Source organism: Lissotriton vulgaris, chromosome 3_1 (assembly GCF_964263255.1).
Source record: "Lissotriton vulgaris chromosome 3_1, aLisVul1.2, whole genome shotgun sequence".
Taxonomy (NCBI): domain Eukaryota; kingdom Metazoa; phylum Chordata; class Amphibia; order Caudata; family Salamandridae; genus Lissotriton; species Lissotriton vulgaris.
In genome coordinates, this window is record NC_141689.1 from 1392407878 (window position 1) to 1392431911 (window position 24034).

Here is a 24034-nt window from a genome sequence, read left to right on the forward strand (position 1 = left end):
CCCCCTGGGCGCAATGTAGGCCGCTAAAGTGCAAGTAGGGGCAATCGCCGTTGGTAAGAGCAGGCTGTTGAGGCGCCAACCATCAGATCCCCCTCGGTGCTCGCCCCCCACTGTGCTGCAAGGGAGCGTCACGATGGGGCGGACGATCAGGTATAGTCTCAGGAGCCCGCACGTCACAGAGGCATCAGGACCCCTGGAGGGCCGTCACCCAGGGACCGACATGGCACGTTGGGAGATGGGGGGGCTCCGCAGGGGCCACAAGGGACCGTACTCCAGCGTCAGCGTAGAGGCGAAATCAGGCACCTTTAAGTGAGGGGTAGTCGTCTTCCTAGGCCCTCCACAGCGTTGGTATTCAAGCAGGGGGCAGCACGGGAGTCTGGGTGGACAGCCGGTCGCATCGCAGGGGGTTTTCAGCGCCAGATTCTTCGCGCCCAGGAGTTCCCAGCTGCCATGTTAGGGTCAGGCACATGGGGGGAGGTGCTGTTTTTCGGGTGCAGTGGCCCCCCCGTCGGTCGCCCCTACCTTCAGGCCCGCATCCGCCGTGGTAGCTATCACCAGTGGTCTCAATGGCACCAGCGGGTCCCAGGGAGGTCGAGCGTAGCCCGTGCTGCCGTTAGGCGGCCGCCGCCATTTCAGGGGCAGTCGCTGGCAGGACCGGGCTGGAGTCCAAGTGCTGGAAACGCACTCCTCCGATGTCTGGTATGCTGAGTTGCACACCCAACTGCTCCACTGCGTGTCAGCACCTCACAAACCCACTCGCATGGTCCGTGGGTCCGTAGAACCGCCAATAATAGCCGCCAGAGTCGAGCGCGGACCGGGAGCCGACACAGATCACGTCTGTCCAGCCATCTTGGCCGGCCACGCCCCCCACAAGAATAATTTAACATGCTTAATACGAGAAAAGGAAAAAATATTTTTGAATATGGTTGAGAAAAGGAGAGATAATTTCCAAAGAAAAGCAAATGATAGGAACCATAAAATCCCTAAGTGGGCTGAAAATATAGGGATCACCCCAAATGGCAAGACTCATGCTGCTATGCTACTGGATTTCGAAAAGAAAGGGAAACTCTGTCTCCATAGAGAAAGAACAAGTTAATATAACAATATATTCCAGTTCCAGTGACTGTGAACACAATTATAAGGTCATTGGGGGTTGGGGTTTCAAAAATGGAACTGAACCTGTGTTTCCTGGCATTTATTTTATATGCGGAAACAAAGCTTATTACAAATTGCCAGATCATCGGTATGGGAGCTGTTATTTTGGAATAGTTTCCCAAAGATATATCATGTAAACAATATCACTGTAAACAATGAAGAAACTAATGGATTACTACGTAGCAAAAGAGCTAGTTTTGGAGAAATAGTAGGTGATATATATTTAGTGCATTGATACCTACAGTGGGAGTGGCTCTGAATACGCAAAGAATTTGCAAATTGTCAACAGTAGTGGTAACTGATCAACTGATACTGCTGGAGGGTTCTTAATGGTCAATACCGAATTGGTTGCGATCAGATCAATGGTTTTACAAAATTGACTTGCTCTTGATACATTATTAGCAAAAGAGGGTAGAATCTGTAGAATGTTGAAAGCGCAACATTGTTGCACTTAGATACCTGACAAAAGTGTTGAAATGAAAGGGTAGGTAAGAAATATTACACATTTGGAAAAAGCGCTCAAACCACTGGAGGTTGATAGTGCATGGAAGAGGCTTACTGATGGTCTCTTCTCTATAGGTAATTGGTTTTCTAATGTAGGTAAAAGTTTTGTAGGTAGAATACTGATTCCAATTGTGGGAATAGGCCTACTGATTTTAGGGATAATAATTTGTTGCAAATGTCGGAAGCACAAAAAGACATATACAGTAAATAAGAGAGGGAAAAAGAGAAATATTGATGAGCTTGAATTAGAAGAGTTAAATGGAAATATATACAAGAAAGTGAAGAACTTTCACTCAAACAATGAAAAAAAACAAAATAGAAAGTTTGAAGAAATTGAGCTGGGTGAGATGTGAAAAGTTGGCATCTATTTCATTAATTGTTGATGATATAAAATATCATCAAAGAGGAAATTGATGAAGCAAGAATTCGCACATAATGCGACTTGCTTGAATTCAGTCCTCTCAACATAACGTTAATGCGCTAACCAACATGTTTGTTTTATTAATATTGCATTTCACAAAATCATTGGGTATCTAGAAGAAGCTTGCATATGTGTTTCTACTAACGATAATCTGCTTGCACTATAAATGGCCGCTGCTACACGGGATTTCCTACTGCCCATGCGTCTGTCATGCTCATGTGACATGACGTCTTTCTCGGCTTGGAGGGAAACTTTCGCTTCTGCACATTAAAACTAAGATGGCTGCTCTGTGTTACCGCATGCAGGAAGCTTGCACTGCTGCTTTTGCTAAGCTGTTTGTTCTGCCTAATTCCTAATGCAATAGTTAAAATAAAGTAATGGGAATAGAATAGAGATAAGTGGTATACAGTCCATTCATTTATTCCGTGTTCTCAAACTGTTTCTTTTCTATTTTTACATGTAAATCATTTTGGGCCTGACGCCTATCGCTGAACTCCATATTGAAAGAATCTGCTTCTGCGCAGAAGAAACACAACCCTGAAGCACTGGCATTGAAACCCGGCCAACTCCTGACTTGCTAGAAGATGTTCTTGGGAACGTCAACTCCTGAACCCTGTGAAAGAAGCTGAATTAAAATATGGACCACATTGTAATCATTGTTGATACATTCACTGCCGGGTGGAATAAAACATACGTGGGAAAATAAAATGATGGGTGGGAACGCAAACAATAATATTCATTCAAAAAGTCTCATTTTGGTATGGTGTGATGACCTCTCCTCATTCTTTTGTCCAATCGAAATTGGGGATCCTTACACTTGCAACATTGGGGGGTGGTACACCGATTGGAAAATAGTATAACTAGAATAGGCTTAGCTAGTTAGTTTGTCCGACTTGTCCGAATAGCTGACCTGTCACTGACCCAACGCACTCAATAGGTGATCGGGAGCAGAGGTGCTGGCGGAGCCCTCTGTCAGAAGGTTCGAAACCCAGATTGGGGTGTGAGAGCTGAAGTGCTGGCGAAGCACTTTGTTGGAAAAATTGATAACTCTTGCTGGTTCTGGCTGTTAGCTGCAGAAAGGGAGTAACAGGCGTTTCAACTTTAACTGCGGGTGCCGGTCTTAGCCTGTGGTATTCCTGTCCTGATCCAATTTGGCTTTACCTGTCCTGATTCCGATCTGCACCTGCCTGCCTTTATGGTGCCTGCACTTTCGGGGTTCTGTCCTCTAAACTGACCCGTGGCCAGGGTTAGTCCTTCACACCATTCTAGGTAAATATAAAATGTGTGTACTGTCATTGTTCTGTTTCCTTCTCTCTTCCCACCCTAATGTTAAATGATGAAATGTTGCATATTGTCATATATTATTGTTCTGATTCCTTCTCTTTTCCCACCCTCTTGTCAAATGCGTAAAGACTGCTTTATAAGAACTCTGCATTATTTCATTCTAATCATTATTTTCCTAATTGATAATTTTCTATTATTCAATGCTTGGATTATGACAATTTAAAACATTTTAGACAAAGAGTTTTAAACCTTTCCCGAGTTGTGGTTATTCTATAAGTGCAATTGTTATTATTCTACCTATTATTCTAACTCCTTTGATCCCTTAGGACTTTAGTTACCGATGACAAGGATTGGTAAATCAATGGTATAGGTCCTAAATGAAATTTATAAATCACTGATTAGAGTAAATTCACAGATTACCTGATTAAAATCTCATCACATGTTGTTTATGGGCCCAGGTGAGTATGGTAATCTGAGTCGGGTGACCTGAACGCTCTATGACCCTACTTATAGCATCTAAAAAATCTGATAGAGAGGTGTCCGGAATTTATTGGATGCGTGTTTTGGCAATGAAATGGGCCATAGCATGCAGATTTCGGACTTAGGTCAGCAAAATCAGCGATAATGACCGGACGTTGTTCTCCCTTTAAATTTCAAAAGTTTGACCGGCCAAAAATTAATGGGAGATAGAATTTTTAGCGTACCTGGTATAAAGCTGGAGTAATCACAAATGCAAAACTCATATGCCATTGGGTATGTTTATCTTGTGTGATAAATAGCACTTATTATGAGGTTTCCCTCTAAAAAGAGAATAACATGCAGATTTTGGAGTTTACTGCACGAAAATTAGCATGTCCTGGTATTAAGCAGGCATTTTCCTCCGATCAATACCAGCTGGTTTGATGTACCGAATTTTGTCTTGGGATGGAGTTATTATTGTATCCGGCACTTACCCAATGTGGTAAAATAAGCCAAACTCATAATCGATAAGTGCGATAACAGGAGTTTCCCTACATATCGTAATTTACAGGCCCCTTATAACAAGATCCTAAGTATCCTATAGGAAGACGCAGGGAAATGTTGCACTCAAATTAAGACTATTATGCTGTTCGACATTCAGCCGCATTTCGACCATCAACCAGTGCAAGAGATGTCACCTGCATCAGAACACACAGTAATCCTAGGCATTGTGATGTCAGCGCCTACATGATAATACAGCTTAGAACCCGGCCCATAGCAACCAAGACCAAGTATAACTTTCAGTGAGCAGAACATCAAGGATTTCCGACAGGAAGATGGCGGTCCCCAAAGGTGCCTCCTGTGGGACTTGCTGTGCAGTCCGAGCTGATGAAGAGTCAGCAAGCCAGGGAGCTCCACTTCTGAGGAAACAGGTAAGAGGATCTCGCAGTCTAACCAGGAATACAATTACTCAAAAGATGCAGACTTTGGGATTAGAGATATACTACTTTCAATCAATCAGTGGTTTGTGAAAATCTGTGAAACTATTTTAACTGTAGTAACGTCAATAAACGGCATTAATAAAATATTGCAAGCTGCATATGCACGTGAATTTTAGAGTACAATCAACATAATTTAACATATTATAGCGTCAGCCTATACTGCCGTGTTATATTAGTTCAGACAAGATAAAACATAAAAAAGTCGCTAGGTAACACGTATACATGCCCTAAAATCCAATGTCTCAGGTTGTCACACAGGACTTTGATCATGTAGGTAATATAGTCTAATAGTTTGAGAACGAAGCTCCCCGCTGCTGATTTCTTATTTAGCCCATGTAGACTGTTGTGTTGTACTATTTTGTGTTATGTTCTGATACAGAAATATAATATTTCGCTCGTTCACTCGATGGCTCAAATACTGCTTACTAATTTGATTTTTAGTTTGATGTTATGACCTTATCCTTTAGGCAATTTATGCTACCAGGTGTCGACCAAATTCACTTACATTAACAAAATGTGCTACATTAAATGTTGCCTTTAAATGTTTTACCATGCCCTCCCTAGAGCTCTACTTATATTCATACAGTTAGTGTGGCTGCAAACAGGACGTTGCATTCACCCCACCCACCAAAAGCAGATAGATTGGCATGTTGGTGACAATGACCCCATGGAACGAATGTTATGATGTGATATTAACAGACCAATAATGAGTCTGGTATCAGCAGGTTTGCCGAAGATCACTACAAGGCAGACACAGAAGCCTTTGCACAGAATTTGCAATTTGATTATCTCTTTGTAGAGGGCGTTGAAAGGCCACAAATGCAGGTAATACCTATCCTGGGCGGTGTTCACGGAGCAGCGAGGTGATGCCTGAAAAGTGGTTGGGGGTGGAAATAAAGGATTGTTGGGATGGTGACGAGAGTAAATGCCACTCTGGCCTACCTCATACAGGGCCTGAATCCGAATGGGGCAGGACTCCAGCATCACTATTACCAAGGATATTGGTGCCCCGGGGATGTGGGAATTCTGGGCCCCTCCATATTTGCCCATGAGAAATGGGGAATTACAGTGGGAATCGGGGTTTCCAGACAAATCCCTGCATAGTTTTCTCTAATTAACAAGCTTCTGTCTAGAAGAAAAAGGCCAGGAGCTGCCGTTGTCCGTTGTACTTTTATTTCCTGATTAGGTTGCTAAATCCTGTTACAATTCTGGACTATAAGTGAGGGTCATAATAGTAAAGCCTTCTATTGTGGCGTTTTATGAGGTTTTCCTACCTTTTTTCGAGGCACCAAACTTTGCTCTCCAAGTACACGAGAAGTTAGTTAGCAAATCTTCCGTTGCATGGTTGAAGAACACGTCATTGGTAGCATTATCTATGAGTTTTGAGTTTTGGTGCTGTGAGTGAGATTCGCAGAGTGTTGTCCAGAATTAGCTCTATGATGTGTAGCAGCGTTTTAACCATGAAGTGAAATGTTAAGTAAGTGTGAGGTGTAAGTACCGTTTATAAACTTGAGGTTAACCATGTCAGATTCTAGGCGTATCAAAATCTTTGTTGTTATTCTGAATTCAAAGGTGGCTTTAGATTATCATTGTTGTGTATGAGAGCGTGTTTCAGCACTTGCATGTCTGGATAGGGAAAACACTTCTCCCAGGTGAGGTTTATGGTGGGCGTCCCCAAGTGCAATTAGAACTCAACTACTGCAATTACTAAGGGTCATATTTATGAGTTTTGTGGCATGAGGCAGCGCAGCCAGTCACCTAGCTGTGCAGTCCTGCGTCACAGAGAAAGGGCAGAAATGCGCCGTTTTGGCAGCCTAGCGCCAATGCAGAGGAACCCTTCCACAATGGTGCAAGGGTGCTTGTGTTGTAGGCAGGATTGTTTTTGTTCGGGAAGGGGCACCTTCATGCACAAAAACAACCCAGAGAGGTGTTTTCAGAATGCAGCATACATACAAAGAGGAAGAAACAAGGGGAAATGAAGTTATTTCTCCATGTTACGTCTCTCCTAGGGGGGGTGTGTCTTTTGGGCGCATTCCCAGGTTTACAAGGTCTTGTAAATGTGGAAATGCATCACAAACATTGGGAGTTGTGTAGGAACACCCATGCAACGCCCATGGAACGTCTACCCAAGGTAGAGTAACGCAATGCAGCGATTTGTGCTGCGTTGTGTTACTCCATATTTTTGGAGTCACTCAAAGCCGCAACAAAAAGTGGCTTTGCGTGGCTTTAAAAATATGATTTAAGGTTTGTTTTGCTCTTGCACCACGTTGCATAAATTTGGCCCTAAGTGACAAGTAAAATGAGACATGAAAAACATTTAGAAGCAATAGAGGCCCAAAAACCTAAGAGGCACTGTTAAGCCAGCAGTAACCATAGGGGATTGGACCCAGGAGGAACAGTAACCCATCCTCCGGAGGCACTTTTAAGCAATCTGAAAACTTGGTAGAGTCCTCCCTGGAGGAAGAGAAGCCCTTCCTTCATAGGCACTGTAATGCTACCATATCAATACTATGTAGTGTCTCTCCAGAAAAGATAGGAGCCTAGCCTGTGAGGGTGATGTTAGGCCACCAGTGAAGCACTGAGTCCAGTTCATCCAGAAGCAAACTAGGCTCTATGGTTGTGAATCTATGGGATAACCCAATAGGTCTCAATCTTTCTCTTCCACCATGAGAGTCCTAACTTGAAGCCCTCTCCTCTTTTCTGGGACTCAGCTATGCTGCTGCTGCCCAGCACTATCTGCCTCCCCTGGCCTGCTCATCTAGTACAGTTCTATCAACTGGTGTAGCCAGGCTTGGGGTCGAGTTCCATCATGGAAGTCTTCTGAAGGCCAACAAGTCATGGATTGGAGTAGTCAGGATCCAGTCACTGTCTCATGCCCCAGAATCCTATTAGGGGTAGAACTTGCAGGAGAAACAAGACCAAGGCTGAGTGCAGCGTCGATATGCTGCAGCTTCACACGGGCAAAGCCCAGACATTTCCACATCCAAATATAGGTCAGAAGAGCTGGGCTGAATCCTGTGTCTCTGCGGCTATGGAATTGGAAATCGATTTATTAAGCGCGATTGCTGCCCGAGGGCGTCCAAGCGCTGGGTGTAAGGATCGCGGGACAGGTGACGTGACACATTAGAGCTCTGAGGCTTGGGTGAATAGTAGGGTTTTCAGCTTTTTACGGAATGACAGCAGGTCCTGGTTGGATCGGAGTGAGAGGGGGAGGGCGTTCCAAAGTTTTGCGGCATTCACTGAGAACGACCTGCCCCCGGATCTAGCTCTCTTTGCGCGGGGAACCACTGCCAGAAGGGCATCAGAGGAGCGGAGATTCCTGTTTGGGAGGTAGGGGATGACAAGCTTGCTGTTAATAGCGGGGCCTGTTTTCCAGAATGCCCGGTGTGCGATGCACAGCGCCTTGAATGACACTCTGTATTTTACTGGCAGCCAGTGAAGACTTTTCAGTGCAGCTCTAGCTGACTGGGCTCGGGGAATTTTTAACAGGGTGCGTGCTGCACAGTTTTGTACTGTCTGGAGTTTCCGGAGAGTCATCTCGGGAGCTCCCACGTATAGAGCATTGTTTGAATCAAGGCGGGACTGGATGAGGCCTTGAACTGCCACTTTCTTGGCTTCTGGAGGCAGCAATGGAAGGACCTTCCTTAGGGTTTTGAGGATACCGAAGCAGGTGGCGGATAGTTTGGTAGCCTGGGTGGAAAAGGACATCTTGCTATCCAGCCACACTCCTAGGCTCTTGACGCTTTCCTTGGGGGTGGGAGGAGGGCCCAGGGCTTGGGGCCACAAGGAGATAAAAGATGTTGGCGATGCTGGACCTAAAAGCAAGAGCTCCGTTTTATCTCCATTTAATTTGAGGGAGGAGCTAGTCATCCACTCCTTGATGTCCTCCAGGCAACTCAGCAGGCCTCCCTGAGGGTTGCTGATGTTCTTTTGAGCCAATGATACCACTAGCTGAGTGTCGTCGGCGTACGACACAATTTTGATGCCGTACGGATCGACGATTCACGCCAGCGGTCTCATATAGACATTGAACAACACAGGGCTCAGAGAGGAGCCCTGTGGTACTCCGCAGCTGAGGGGCCTGCTGGATGATATTGTGTCGCCGTCGAAGATCTGAAATGATCTGTCGGAAAGGAAGGAGCCGAACCACCTTAGGGCATCGCCAGCGACTCCGATGTCCCGGAGACGGTTCAGCAGGGTGGCATAGCTGACCGTATCGAAAGCAGCGCTGAGATCGAGGAGGATCACTGCCACTGATCCTCCCTGATCCAGAGCCCTTCGAGCTTCCTCGGCAACTGCTACTAAGGCGGTTTCTGTGCCATGTTTTGGCCTGAAACCTGTCTGGGATGTGTCCAGTAGAGAATGATTTTCAATATACTGGACCAGTTGGACATTTATATATTCTTCCAACACCTTGCCGACCCAAGGGAGGAGAGAGATGGGGCGATAGTTTGAGTAATCGTCAGGGTTCAGATTTGTTTTTTTTAGCAGCGCCCGTACCATTGCTTGTTTCCATGCTGTAGGAACAATACCTGTGGCTATAGATGTATTGAGGAGTTCCAGGATGACAGGCAAGGTGGCTTCGTGTGCTTGCATCAGAACTTCTGGTGGGGCTGGATCGTGTGGGGAACCCGATTTGACTTGCCGTGCCATTTTACCGAGGGTGTCAAGGTCCAGGGGAGGGAAGTGCTCCAGGGTTGGCTGGACGAGGGAAGGAGGTGATCCGGGGGGGGCAGGGCAGTTGTCTCTGGGCCTGTGACTCCTGTTTGAAAGGTGGCGTAAATTTTCAGGATTTTATTGTGAAAAAAGTCCGCAAGCTCGTTGCATTGAACTTGGGATTTTGTCGGAGGGGGGGCAGTGGTGACATTTGAGCAGTGTTTTATTATTTGGAAAATTTCCCTGGGTTTTGATTTGGCCTCTAAGATTTTGTTAGAGTAGAAGGATGCTTTTGCCGTCTTGATTCCATCTCTGTAAGTTTTTTATTGCCTCTTTATATGCGTCCTTTTTTTCCGGTAGAAAGTCCATGCGCCAGGCTCTCTCTCGTTGCCTGCAACGGCGTTTAAGTTCTCTTAAGGAGTCAGAGAACCAAGGCGCTGATCTCTGCATCTTTTTGGACGAGGATCTCTGGAGAGGGAGGATCGTGTCTAGTGAGTTCGTGATCCAGCTGACATAGTTTCCGTTTGCTGCATTAGGGTCTGAGCAGGGGGGCGGATGAGTGGCATCTAGGCTAAGCAGCCAGGATTCCAACTGGAGTTTTGACCAGTTTCTCCTAAGTGTTGTCCGTGGGGGTAACTGAGGGGCCTTGTGGGTCGTCCAGGAAAATGGTATCAGGAGGTGGTCCGTCCATGGGAGGGGGAAAGGAGAGTCGACAGTCAGCTCGCTGCAGCTGCTAAAAATTGGATCAAGCAGGTTGCCCTTCTCGTGAGTTGGAACTGTGACCAGCTGGGACAGCTGCAAAGCTCCCAGGTCGTCTATTAGCTCTTTGGCAATATTATCTGAGGGGGAGTTGAAGTGGAGATTCAAGTCTCCCAGGACTGTGTAGTTAGCCACAGCCATAGCTCTTTTAGCGATGATCTCTGGGAGCGACCTATGAAACAGTTTTGAAGGGTCAGGAGGACGATAGATCAGGGTGCCAGAAAAGGAGGTGTTGGCATTGAACTCTATGCAAAATTCTATGCTTTCGCATTCGGGAATGCTTTCCGTTGTGGTGCGGCAAAAGTACTGGTTTTTGAGTATAATAGCCAGACCGCCGCCTCTCCCTACTGGTCTGTCCGATCTGACGATGTGGTATCCACTTGGTAGAGCTGCGACTATGTCAGGGTCAGAATGAGTGGTGAGCCAGGTTTCTGTTAGGAAAATAACATCTGGCTCGCGCTCCTCTATCAGTATGGACATTTGGGTGCTATGCTTCGGTAGTGATCGGCAATTTAGTGCTAGCATGCAGTATTTTAATATCGGGGGGCCTGCTGGGGCTTTTCGGAATAAGTGTTTGCAATCAGGGCAGCAGGACGGGAGGGATATGGCTGCGAAGGTACGGGTACATGAGGCAGTAAATCTGCTTCCAATGGACCGTATCGCCGTGGGGCTATAGGTCCTGACCGGAAGAGCGGGAGAGGCAGGGGGGGTGGCCCCTGGTCCCGGCTGGTCGCGGACGGGCGCAGACGGGCTTGCCTTAGGTGCGCCTTCGGCGCGCAAACGGCGCTCCCGCTGCGCTCGTCCGCTGCGCTTCCGGTAGCAGCACATGTTGTAGCCGGAATCGGGGCGTGGCTTAAAAGGGGGCGTGGCCTGCGTCCTAGGCGGACTGGCGAGAATGGTGACGATGCAGCCGGCGCTAGGAACGCTGCCCGGGCTGTTTAGGATGGTAAGTAGTATTTCACTACACAGATATCAGAATAACACTAGTAAATACAATTTTTTTAAAAGTTTAAAAACAAAGGTGCTCCCGGCCTTCGCCTGGGGAGTTTAGCGCGATCTGGGGCGGCGCACTGCAAGCCTGCGCTTTTAAAGGGCGTCAAGGGGGCGTGGCTTAAAAGGGGGCGTGGCCTGCGTCCTCGGCGGACTGGCGAGAATGGTGACGATGCAGCCGGCGCTAGGAACGCTGCCCGGGCTGTTTAGGATGGTAAGTAGTATTTCACTACACAGATATCAGAATAACACAAGTAAATACAATTTTTTTAAAAGTTTTAAAACAAAGGTGCTCCCGGCCTTCGCCTGGGGAGTTTAGCGCGATCTGGGGCGGCGCACTGCAAGCCTGCGCTTTTAAGGGTGTCAAGGGGGCGTGGCTTAAAAGGGGGCGTGGCCTGCATCCTCGGCGGACTGGCGAGAATGGTGACGATGCAGCCGGCGCTAGGAACGCTGCCCGGGCTGTTTAGGATGGTAAGTAGTATTTCACTACACAGATATCAGAATAACACAAGTAAATACAATTTTTTAAAAGTTTTAAAACAAAGGTGCTCCCGGCCTTCGCCTGGGGAGTTTAGCGCGATCAGGTACCTTGAAGATTATTCCAACAATTTAACAAAAACAAGAGCAACGCTAATGTCCATGTGAACATGTGTATCAAGTAGAATTTAGGACAAGCATTCACATGGAACTCATGTAAAGGCAAAATTCAATGGCACAGAATTTTCTATATAGAATTATTCTATACCAACATTTATATTTATATTTTGGCCTTAATCTATCATATTGGTATAGATTAATTCAACACAGAAAAATCTGTGTAATTGAAGAATATTCCAACATACCTTTCCACCTTGTAGGTTGTATTTAGCTAGATCAGCGGTTGCCTGAAAGGTTTGGGAGTATGTGTCAGAAGAGCTCGGACTCTGTTTACCTAATGTGTGAGTCAGTACCCTTCTTCCCATCCTGCTGTTGACTCTCCCTTTCTGTTTGTGATGTGCTCATGGTTTTACTGCAATACTATTGGGGCTGACAGGGAACCTTTTAGCTAGAAACTGTGCAAAATGTTTCTTCCATGTGTGATGAGAAATGAAAACGCGGCACTCCAAACATGGGAGAACAAGCGCAAAAGAGCATATCTAGTGTCAGATACACCTCTTTTTTAATTGTCAACCATCATAGATGAAGTGGAATCTTTTCTAGAAGGTGTTATCTCAAGAGAATACCACATTGCGTGAAATCTGGACTGGAGGAATGTTAGGAATGGGGTGGCGATAGTGCACAGTGCGTTTCCTCAGCACCCAGATTATCCCCTTTAAAGCTAGGTCACATCTAGAAGGCGTTGCTCCAAAGAACAAGCCAGTATGTAAATCTAGTTCTGTGATGACCCATGGCTAACAAAGTAAATTACATTTTAGTACCAAAAAGGGAAGGCTAGCAAACATTATTGATGGCAAATTGATTTAGGTCATTGGGGCTATAAGCATTAATGGGGTAGCCCCACTATTGCAATATCTAAAATTCCCCCTGGCTCCCCACTTCTAATAAATATTCCAAGTACTAATACTTTCAAGGAACTATAGGATTATATTTTGGGTACAGAAGTAGTGCAAACTAAACAGATTCAAGCTGAGAATAGTTCCCTAAGAAATTACGGTAGAGACCCTCAATACTAGCCATTACCTGGACTCCTGGATGTTTCACATGGGTCAGAGTGCACATTCTAGTGGGGGAAATGGGTGCTAAACAATTTGTATAAAAAGTTAAAATATTATCCAGGCTGCTTAAGCAAAAATAAAAGCACTGACATAACCTTGCATTGGTAGTAGTAAACTGGTTGAGAGTTTGTCTGTAGGCTCTATCTAATTATGGTCGCAAGGCCAACCGGCGGCTCAGAAGTCAATCATGTCCAACAAACCAAATATGGATGTGATTATCTGTAATACTCTCCCTCCGAGCACTCAACTATCATCTATGCTCAACGGCCTACTTCCATAAGTACACCTAAAATATGGATTTAGTTTCCCAAATTCCAAGCAATCCCAGACAAGAACAGTAGGCTCCAGTATTTCCTATGATATAAAGTAGCACAACTAAGTAGACAATTCCGAGTGAGGAAGGACTGTAATGATCCCTCGGTATTCATGGTAAAGGTTCCCAGCCCTGGAGTACAGCAAAAAAGGATCAGGGGGTCCTAATCACCAAATCAAGACACTGGATCAGGCATGTTAGATATTGCTATTTGATAATTTGATCAGATATCTGTTGTGCAAAAGAGATGGTAAATAAATTCCATTAGGTTAAACTTCAGATGATGAGTTTTGCCTTAGGAGATGGTCAGTGGAGCACTGACTTTAGATCACAATCCCATAGCCCCCCAACTATTCAATTATAGTGGAGTCCCTCGGCCATTTCTAATTCTAAGGTGAAAGAACACAGTTTGACAAGTGGTCAAAAAGGGGTTTTCAGCAGACAATGTGATCATGGAGTACAGCTCTTCAAATCACACTCTTTGGAGTAAGAGGAACTTGCCTATCAAACAAAAATACAGCGTGCCCCATCAATTCTTGATCAGGTTGATTAGCTGGTCTCTTGCTAGGATGATGGGTATGCAAGTATATCTTATCCTGTATTACAATGGGGGGCACGGTTGGCTAGTTCCATAATTAACACACCGCCTGCGGGTGCATTGGATGTCTCTTCTGCAGATAAACAGGTGTGAGGTATTCCACAATCCTACTCTAAGTTATGGATGGCATTCTGAAATATCACTGACTTGATGCAGAAATTCTGCATGTTCAATGAACCTGAAACTGTTTAAAATGTTATGAATAGATGGAATACACATTAGGAAAGGGCAACCGTCAAGGTGTCTGGTTATTTGAGTGAAAGTGAAATTACATTCTAAAGCACTAAAAGTGCTTACATATACCAATTACTGTTTACCTTCCCCTCTGATCACAAACTGAATCATTTGGAGCGTTCCATTGAATGACCCATTAACGAATCTTAAAAAAAAACCAGCATTAGTGAAAAGCACTGCAGAAGCATATTAGTAATAGCTGGTAATTATAACTCTACTTTGAACCCTTTAAGGAGATCACAAAGCCTATGAAGGAACAAGACCAGGTTTTAAAGATATATCCATCTTATCACCCCCTCCTTTAAGGATCTCACTAGAGTTGCACGCCCAATTTTTTTTATTACCTTAATGCAGTTTTGTGCATGCAGTAACAGAACCAGATCAGATACCCCCTCACATACACCTTCAAACTCATGCAGAAATCAGTTTTTTTTTATTATGTATTGTTGACGCAATCTAAATAACACAGAAGTCATGACAATGAATAAACACGTAGAAAGTGACCACGAGCCCCACATTTCGACCGTTAGAGTAATTATGTAACTTCTTTGATCTGCTGATTCACAAGGAACAGTCATCACCAATAACATTTGTATATATTAAATAACAGGAATAGATTTAAATAGAATAACATTTTACTCAGTGAAGGATTGCCTCTAGTAAAATCAGTTACTTAGAATCTGTAATTGTTCTTTCATCCCAATTTAAACCCTGAGTCCTACGTACTATTACATAACAAGATGAAAGTAGCGATTTTCCAGTTTGCCACTAAACCATGTGCCAGTCGAAGAAACTGACCTCGTGCACGGTTCAGATTACAGATCTTTTAACAACGAAGCTAAGAGAACAAACAAAATAATATTATTAATAAAAAAGAATTTAAAGAAATTAAAAAAATGGCGAGCTCTTACCTCTGGGGTCCTGGTAAAAAATTAAATTTACATGGGGTATCCTCAGGAGTAAGAACCAAATAGCTTCCACAATCTCTGCTTTGCACTTATACTTCGCAGACATTATTGAAACACATAGCTAGCCAACCCGTGCCTGACATGCCGTCATGCTGAGAAAACAGAAGAACATTAATTCTTCTTCTTAACCAACATCTAAGTGGATAGTGCCTATGTGTCGTTTACTGAGTTCGACAGACGTATACATGCACTGATAATTTGCAAATGAGACTCCAACTCGAGAAAATATAGGAAAGGATAATTTAAAGTATTTTCCTCTTGAAAAAAGTTATCTCTCAAAATAAACTATTAAACAAAAATGAAGCTATGCTTATTCTAAGACAACTCTATAGAATCTGGAAGACCTCTGAAGGAAAATTGTAACACTTTATAAGGTTTTCCCTGAAAAGGCAGTATGGGGAACTCGACTCATTAAGAATAATAACAGATTCTTATATTGAAAAACATGGATTGAGAAGAAAATATTTTCAATAAAGCAAATGTATGAAGAGGGAATCATGTTGAGCTTCTCTGTATTGCAACAAATTTGGTTTAGGAGAGGCAGAAAGAGGGAGCTATGATTTGTTAAGGATAATATTGACCAACAACATAGTACAAGTCAATTATACTGGAATGGAATTATTATCTTAAAAAAGGACCTTCAACTTTGAATATATATGCAAGTTCATTCTTAAGGAATATGTGAAAACAGAGTACATAGATAACCTCCTGGGCAGCTTTTATGCAACATGTAAGACAGACTTATTTATGTCTTGGACACCTTGCCACCATCCCACAAGGGGACTGCGATCATGACCTTCTCCGCCATCCCCTGGAGGAGGACCACAAACGGTCACTACGGCGACTAACTTCAATACAGTGAGGTTAGCCATATGGGTGCAATGTTTAGGGTTTCCGCTCTGCAAATTTTGTTTAGGAAAAAACAGCACTCAAAGCTGGACAGAATGCAGAACAATGTCATACATTCACCCCAGTACAGAGATCTGGGCCTAAATCCATTGTTTTTTTGCACTCCACACCACCCCAGTTCAGACATGGCCAAATGCAAATCTTGACCCTGTGCCTCATGGGAACAGTCAAGCCATGTCTTTACTGGACCGGAATCAAGCATCCTAGGACCGGTTTCTGGCTATCAGCCGTCTTCAGCCAGGATAGCTTTACTCCAGTGGTGTGGAGAGCATGGGACTCACGTCTGAGCATACCCATCCCACTCGGGGTGACAAATGCAAAAACAACAGTTGATGGACAGAATGCAGAACAATGTCATACATTCACCCCAGTAGAGAGATCTGGGCCTAAATCCATCGTTTTTTTGCACTCCACACCACCCCAGTTCAGACATGGCCATATGCAAATCAGCCTTGACCCTGTGCCTCAAGGGAACAGTCAAGCCCGAACTGCCAAGCCATGTCTTTACAAGACCGGAATCAAGCATCCTAGGACCGGTTTCTGGCTATCAGCCGTCTTCAGCCAGGATAGCTTGACTCCAGTGGTGTGGAGAGCATGGGACTCACGTCTGAGCATACCCATCCCACTCGGGGTGACAAATGCAAAAACAACAGTTGATGGACAGAATGCAGAACAATGTCATACAGAGATCTGGGCCTAAATCCATCGTTTGTTTTTTTTTTGATAGCCAGAAACCGGTCCTAGGATGCTTGATTCTGGTCCAGTAAAGACACAGCTTGGCAGTTCGGGCTGGACTGTTCCCATGAGGCACTGGGTCAAGGCTGATTTGCATATGGCCATGTCTGAACTGGGGTGGTGTGGAGTGCAAAAAAACGATGGATCTAGGCCCAGATCTCTGTACTGGGGTGAATGTATGACATTGTTCTGCATTCTGTCCATCAACTGTTGTTTTTGCATTTGTCACCCCGAGTGGGATGGGTATGCTCAGACGTGAGTCCCATGCTCTCCACACCACTGGAGTCAAGATACCTTGGCTGAAGACGGCTGATAGCCAGAAACCGGTCCTTGGATGCTTGTTTCCAGTCCAGGGAGGACCTGGCTTGGCAGTTCGGGCTGGACTGTTCCCATGGGGCACAGGGTCAAGACTGATTTGCATATGGCTGGGTTCAAACTGGAATGGCATGGTGAGCAAAAAAACAATGGTTTTAGGCCCAGATCTCTGTACTGGGGTGAATGTATGACATTGTTCTGCATTCTGTCCATCAACTATTGTTTTTGCATTTGTCACCCCGAGTGGGACGGGTATGCTCAGACGTGAGTCCTGTGCTCTCCATGCCACTGGAATCAAGCTATCCAGGCTGATGAGGGCTGAAAGCCCGAAACCGGTCCTTGGATGCTTGTTTCCAGTCCAGGTAGGACATGGCTTGGCAGTTTGGGCTGGACTGTTCCCATGGGGCATGGGGTCAAGACTGATTTTCAGATGGCTGGGTTCAAACTGGAATGGCATGGTGAGCAAAAAAACGATGGATTTAGGCCCAGATATCTGTACTGGGGTGCATGTATGACATTGTTCTGCATTCTGTCCATCAACTGTTGTTTTTGCATAGTACTGAGAGAGACAGGAGATTGAGTTGTGAAGTAGTCTGGAGACTTCATAGATTTCCTGGACTCACTAGACAACGACACAGAATTACTCCTCCGACTGGTCCCAGTGTTAAACCCCATGACAGCGGACACGCGGGGTGAAACTGCCACCTGCAGGCCAGAAACAACTAGTCCACCAGTTCCAGAGGTAAAGGGGTGTTGGCCCACAAGAAATGGTAAGGAGCCACACACAAACAATTGGGTGCTAGAACCAACCCCCTCTGAACATTGTACTCCTTCTAAGAGACCGATTGAGCTCCTACACAGAGGCATGCACACTCTGGAGTCAGAGTTAAACTTGTTGTTGTTGCATTGTTGCTTATTACTAGGTCTGGGCGGAGTTCGTGGAGTTCTGTTATGCAGAACTCTGTGGAGTGACCAAAAACCTGACTGGAGTGCATTAGGTCACAATGTTCATGCTGACTGTTAGCGCCAGGTGTTTGCCCCACCCTGGAAAATTAGCATGAACAACACCATGCGCAGTGCAAGAGGGCACTGCTTCTTTCTGCCGCTCTGGAAGATAGTCTACTCAAATAGCAGCTTCCTCAATGCGAATAGATGGTTTCTCTACGTGAGCAGTCCCGACCATCCTTATTTGCCCACGTTGAGAAATCTCGCTGGGAGGTTGTCTAGCATTGGATTTTCCTCGCTCACGCTCGGCAACTTAATGTTGGTGAGCACGAGCGAGGAACAAACTCGGCGAAGCGCTCCGTGTGCTCCATGGAGAGTGGAAAACTCCGCAAACAGAGTGGAGTTCCCCGCCCATGCCTACTTATTACCTGATTTCCAGGGCATTGAAAAGGGAGTTGTGAGAAGTTGGCTTGGCACATGCTGTCCACTGTTCTAGTGGGCACCTTACAGCAGTCCAAATGACCCTTATTGATGGTAGGTTTAAAGACAACCTATATAGAAAGCTATCCTAGTGGTAGCTGTGGAGAGCAGCCTTTAGGCTACGTCTTGAAGGAATGTAAAGCAGCTTGTTTTACCAGTCTATAATCTCATGAATGACCAAATAAAAAGGAGAACCACACCAGGTATATATGTAACATATATGTGTTTATTCTAAACCCATCCCTCTAGTCTCTTTTTGAGGTTAGAGGCAAAAGTACATTCCGTAAACTTATTTAGCACACAGTAAATTAGCACAATATACGTTGAGCCTTGGGGGCGTACAAAACCATATATTAAGAAAGTGGTATAAGAACCACGACTGACATAGATACAAGGCCTAGAGCCTTTAGAACCGCTGGGGCCACCAGGAACCACCCAAGGTAGTGACACAGGGGACCCACGGGGGACGCGTGCAGTATCTAAACACAGCAGCGAATCACCATTAACTTCTATGGGGAAAGTCGCTGTTGGAATTTTAAAGATAAAGGATACTTAGAAGAGGACTCAGAGCAAACCCCTTTAGAACTAGGCAGTTCTAGAGTCTATACCCACAGGAGCACCGGAGTACTCAAGTTACCTCACCTAGGCAAGCCAGGTGTATAGGTGTCTTTTGGTGTCGGGTTTCGTCGTCGATTTCAATGGCGATCAGCTGCAAAGTGCTGCTGGTGACCAAGTCGAAAGTGTCCAGGTGGATCCAAGCCTTGATCAAGGATGAGAAGAACCTGAAAGCAGAGGGGACAGAGCCTGGGTCACTAGCCAGTGAACAGGAAGGCGATGAGCAGATGCCCACCGATGTCGGGTGATTTTAGGTAAAGAAGGTGAAGCTTGACTCTTCAGCCACGAGGACCAGGATGCGTCGGCGACAACCAGGAGCTGGATTCGAGTTGTCACACGAAGGATGTCGAGTGCTGCAGTGTCGGTATCCGGATTGGACCCAACAAGCCTTGGCAAAAGAAACCCACGCAGAAAGCAAAGATTGGCTTCTGTGCAGACTAGCATAGTCTGAGGGACTCACCCTTTGGAGGGGAGTCGGGGCACATCCGGAGAAACCAGGAAAGCACAAGAAACAGAAGAGTTACCTTCGTGGGGACCCACCAGTCGACAGACCAGGGATCGCAAAGGAGCCTCGAGCGGAAATGCTGGAGGGGGCCCACGGAACTCTCATGGAGTGTAGACCCACAATCTTCGGTGCAGATGGTGCTCGGGGCTTGGACTACAAGTAGCCCAATGCACCACTTTCGGAAAGCTTGGGAAGTCGATGCACCAGCAAATGTGCACTGTGTTCAGGAGTTCCGGTCCCACGTCACTTGTGAGGGCTGCGGGTCTCAACTTTGCTGGGATCTCGTGTCGGCCTCTGAGGAGTCTGAAAGTCTATGTCTTGAGTCACAAATCCATTGGGATCCTTAGAAATGCAGACCAGCAAGATGCTTCTTTGGTGCCTGTTTGAACAGGGGAGTCACTCCTTGACCCCAAGGGAGATTCTTCCGTCTTCTAGTCGTGTAGAATGTTGAAGTTCCAGGATATATGTTGCAGAGTTTCGTCCAGGTGTAATCTGAAGTCCTAAGGACTGGGGTCCCATACTTATACTAAGATAGGGGGTTGGACATACTCTGGGGGCCCACCTATGGGAGGGTCTGGGGAGAGGGGTGGTTACACCCCTTTCCCTTTGTCCAGTTTCACGCCAGAGCAGGGGCTGAGGGCCCCTGCAACCAGTCTGAACTGGGCTATGCACAGGGATACCAAGTGTGCCCCCAACACTGTCTGATAAGCATTCTCTGAATGCACCCGCCCAGCCCCAATACACTAAAGCCTGTCTGGGAGGTGGTTACACCTCCCTGTGACAAGAAACCTATTGTCCAGGCCTCCCCTGCCGGAGTTTCTTCCAGCAGCAGGAGGTCAGACCTGTGTCTCTGTGGCACCCATTTTGTGATGCCAGGGCTCTTATGAACTATTACCAGTTAGGCCAGTGTGTACATGTCTCTCCCTCTAGAAGGGTGGAATTCTACCCCCGACGCCAGGACTGTCGGGGGGGGTAGGATTCCAAAGGATTTGACACCAAACACAACATGTTTCCATGCAGCCCTTCCAAAGTTAGCATTTACCACGAGGTTATAATGTAGTTAGGAGTATATGGTCTGGCTGCATCACAGAGCAGCATCAGAGAATAGATTCCGAAAGCTGCAGAGGGGTCCTGCTCATGCATGGGCACCCTCTCACACAAAACCAAGCACTCTGCCTTCAGGATTGATAAGGCCTGCCATAGGAGTGACTTATAGGCTTATATGTGTCAGTGATTAAAGGTAGATATAGGTAACCTATATCTTAGTAAGGGGTACATGCACCAACTTACCCAGGCTGCAGTAGCAGACCTGTGGTGCCATTTTGGAAGGCTTCCCAGGGGCGGCATAATACATGCTTCAGCCCCTGGGGGGCCTCTGGGGTACCTATGCCTTTAGTACATAAAGTACCATATACTAGGGACACGCAAGGGTAACCCAGTAACCAATCTGGAATGTACCTAAAGTACATGCAATCAATTTAGAGAGGAATCAGCTAGGCTGGGGTCCAGAATAGCAGGACCCCAGCCAAACTAAGTCAAAAACCATCAAAACACCAGAGAAAAAAGTGGGGGAAACCATGTAATCAGATTCCACCTGCTACAGGAGGGTGACAGATAATTCCTTGGTTGAAGAGTAAGAACTATTTGGCTTATGTTCAGGAAACGTGGGTTGGGGAGAGATTGCAGAAAACGTTTTTCAGTTAGTAAGCAGCCGCTAGCGATGCGAGTCAGGCAGATGGGGCCATAGGTGGGATCCGAGGGAGTGATCCTGGGGTTGGAGTGTTAACCATTCACAGACCATACCTGAACAAGGGGTAGACTGTCTCAAAATCCTCACCTGGAACATGAACGGCCTTAGGAATAAAATCAAATGGGGAGGTGTGGCCCAGTATATCAAGCGAGTGCCACCTGATATAATTTTCTTGCAGAAGACCCACCTGCTGAAGCAGACTGTATGTTCTTGGCCACATTGGATTTTCTTGGGTACCCAAGGGAGTGGCAATATTTGCATGAAGGACCACTCCTCTTTTAAAACCACCAGGGTCTGGATGGACCATAGTGGGATGATCCTTGGGGTACAGGGGATCAGGGGCATGCAAGGATACACCTGTGTCAACGTGCACGCCCCTCCTTGCCTGCAGCGTGAAACAATGGAAAAAGTAGGCCCAATACCTCTGAGGCAGGGGACACATTGCCGCTTGAGGGAGGGGACTTCAACTACACTATGGTTAATGACCTAGACAGGACACAGGCCTCACTGGGTGGAGACCCTAAGTCTACACAGTAGTCCCAGTTCACTAGGGCGCTGGGACTGTCTCACTTGCGGAGATTCTGGCACCCAGCAGCAACAGCATACTCGTTCTTTTCTGAAGCTAGAAGAACATTTTCCAGACTCAACTGTTTGCACCTATGGGGGAACTCTCAGCTGTGGGGGAGGCAGAATACCTCACATGGGGCATCTCTGATTACTCGCTGCTGCTAGTCACCCTAGATGGCGGGTTACTGTGCAGAAGAGTCAGCGAGTTTCAATGCCTGGGAACTCTGGGACCCAAATACTGCCAAGCAGTTATGATTGGACTCTGAGACATACTCCTAACTCAGTGTACTACCCAATTCTAATATGGGAGGCCTCCAAGACGGTTCTGTGGAACAAAATCCAAACACTGCCGGCACGTGAAACATACATGCCAATATTTTTAAAAAAGGGAAGTGGGAGATTTTCAAACAATAGGCGGGGATGTATTTCTACTATTGACTTCTATTGAGGCCTGATTTGGGTCTATTGGCATGTATGGGCTTGCAAGTGTGCTGCTGCAGGATCGGCTTTGTGAAATGCAAATATACGTTTTTTGCCTTACCTGTCAGGAGGACGGAGAAAGCACTATGGCAGGCAGAGAGAGCTTGACAAACATGTTGTGCACTGCCTGCAGGAGCAGGTTACTGACACCGCATACTCCGAATCACACAAGACCAGTCCAAGTCGGCTGAAGCTGGCAGAGGAATCGGGATTTTTCATGGAGGTATCGGGAGGTGGGATACTAGCCTTGAAATTGGTAGGCTCCTTCCTGAATCAGGATGGTTGGCATGTATGGTAAAAATGGGCCACAGCACTACACTGGCTACCATTGAATGCCACGTCCAGGCATTAGAACAACATGCTATTACACTACCTGGCGCAAGTGTCCTCTGGCAGCTAACTGCCACTAGAGAGGCGTATCGTGCCACAGCGGAAGATGCGGCCCATAGTCATTACATGACTACCCAAAGGAAACTGTATAACATGGGAGAAAAAGCTGGGTGCCTATCGGCCTGGCTGAGTCCCAGGGAGGAAGAGCCACACTGGGTGGTGGAACTCGTTACCCTGACTGGGGAGATGCTAACCAACAATAGAGACATAGCCCAGGAGTTTCCCCAATACTACTGTGTTTTGTACATGGCATGGCCGCAGACAGATGATCAAGAGATGGAGCATTGCCTTGCAAAATTTTCCTCCAAGCTTGTTGCAGGAGGACTTAGAACAGGCTAGAGGGTCATCAGACATTTGAGGAGCTCACTGAGGCACTCTTTGCAATGCAGAGTGGCAAAACATTGGGACCCAATGGCCTGCCAGGATAGCTGATCAATACAATGGCAGGACTGCTAGGCCTACACTTACTGCAAATGTTTAATGAGGCATGCCCACAGGGGCGGCAACCGCCTGAACTTCGACATATAATAATTGCTGCTATACATAAAGAGGGTAATCTTCTTAGCAGACCTTCCAGTGGAATTGGACAACCGTACCTCACACGCCCCATGTTTGGGAAAAATCTTGCTGTCCAATCTCCTATACGCTTATGATTTGGTTTTGATAATCCGGACCCCAATCAGCCTCCAACACCTGCTGGATACCACTAATAACTTCTCGCAACCTAATGCATTAAACATTAATGTAAAGAAAACAAAAATGACGACAGTGAATTACCATAGGACGAAGAAAATCATGTGGTACTTAGACTGGTGCAGCCTAGACTGGGTAACTAACTACAAGTACCTCAGAGTTTTACTTGACAGAAGAGGCTCGTATAAACCCCAAATGGAGGCCTTGCATCGGAATGGCACCTTAAGCTACCTCACAATGAAGCCCCTGAAGAAAGCCCTAACAGACCGAACCCTAGATCCCCTACTACAGGTGATTTGAGCACGATTACAGCCATTGCTAACATGTGGGAGCGAACCAATTCAAGGGAAAGATGCGATGGTGTTGGATAAAATGATTGTTAGCTTATACAGAGCAATCTTTCAGCTACCAAACTATGTGTCACCCGCCCAAATATGCCTAGAATTCAGACCAGAAGCAATCAATGGAAAGAAGAGGCACTTATATAAAAAGCTGTCACAAGATCAGAAGCGCCGAGCTAGGATCTCTAAATGCGCATACTTGGACCGAGCTGTCATGTTGTGAGAAATCACCTGCTAGAAATCTGGTCGACT

At 46.0% G+C, this 24034-nt stretch overlaps 1 pseudogene; it reads left to right on the forward strand.

The window, feature by feature from the left end:
- The first annotated feature begins 4659 nt into the window (after window positions 1-4659).
- Window positions 4660-24034, forward strand: part of LOC147727958 (phosphatidylinositol 4-kinase beta pseudogene) — a 31227-nt pseudogene continuing 11852 nt past the window's right edge.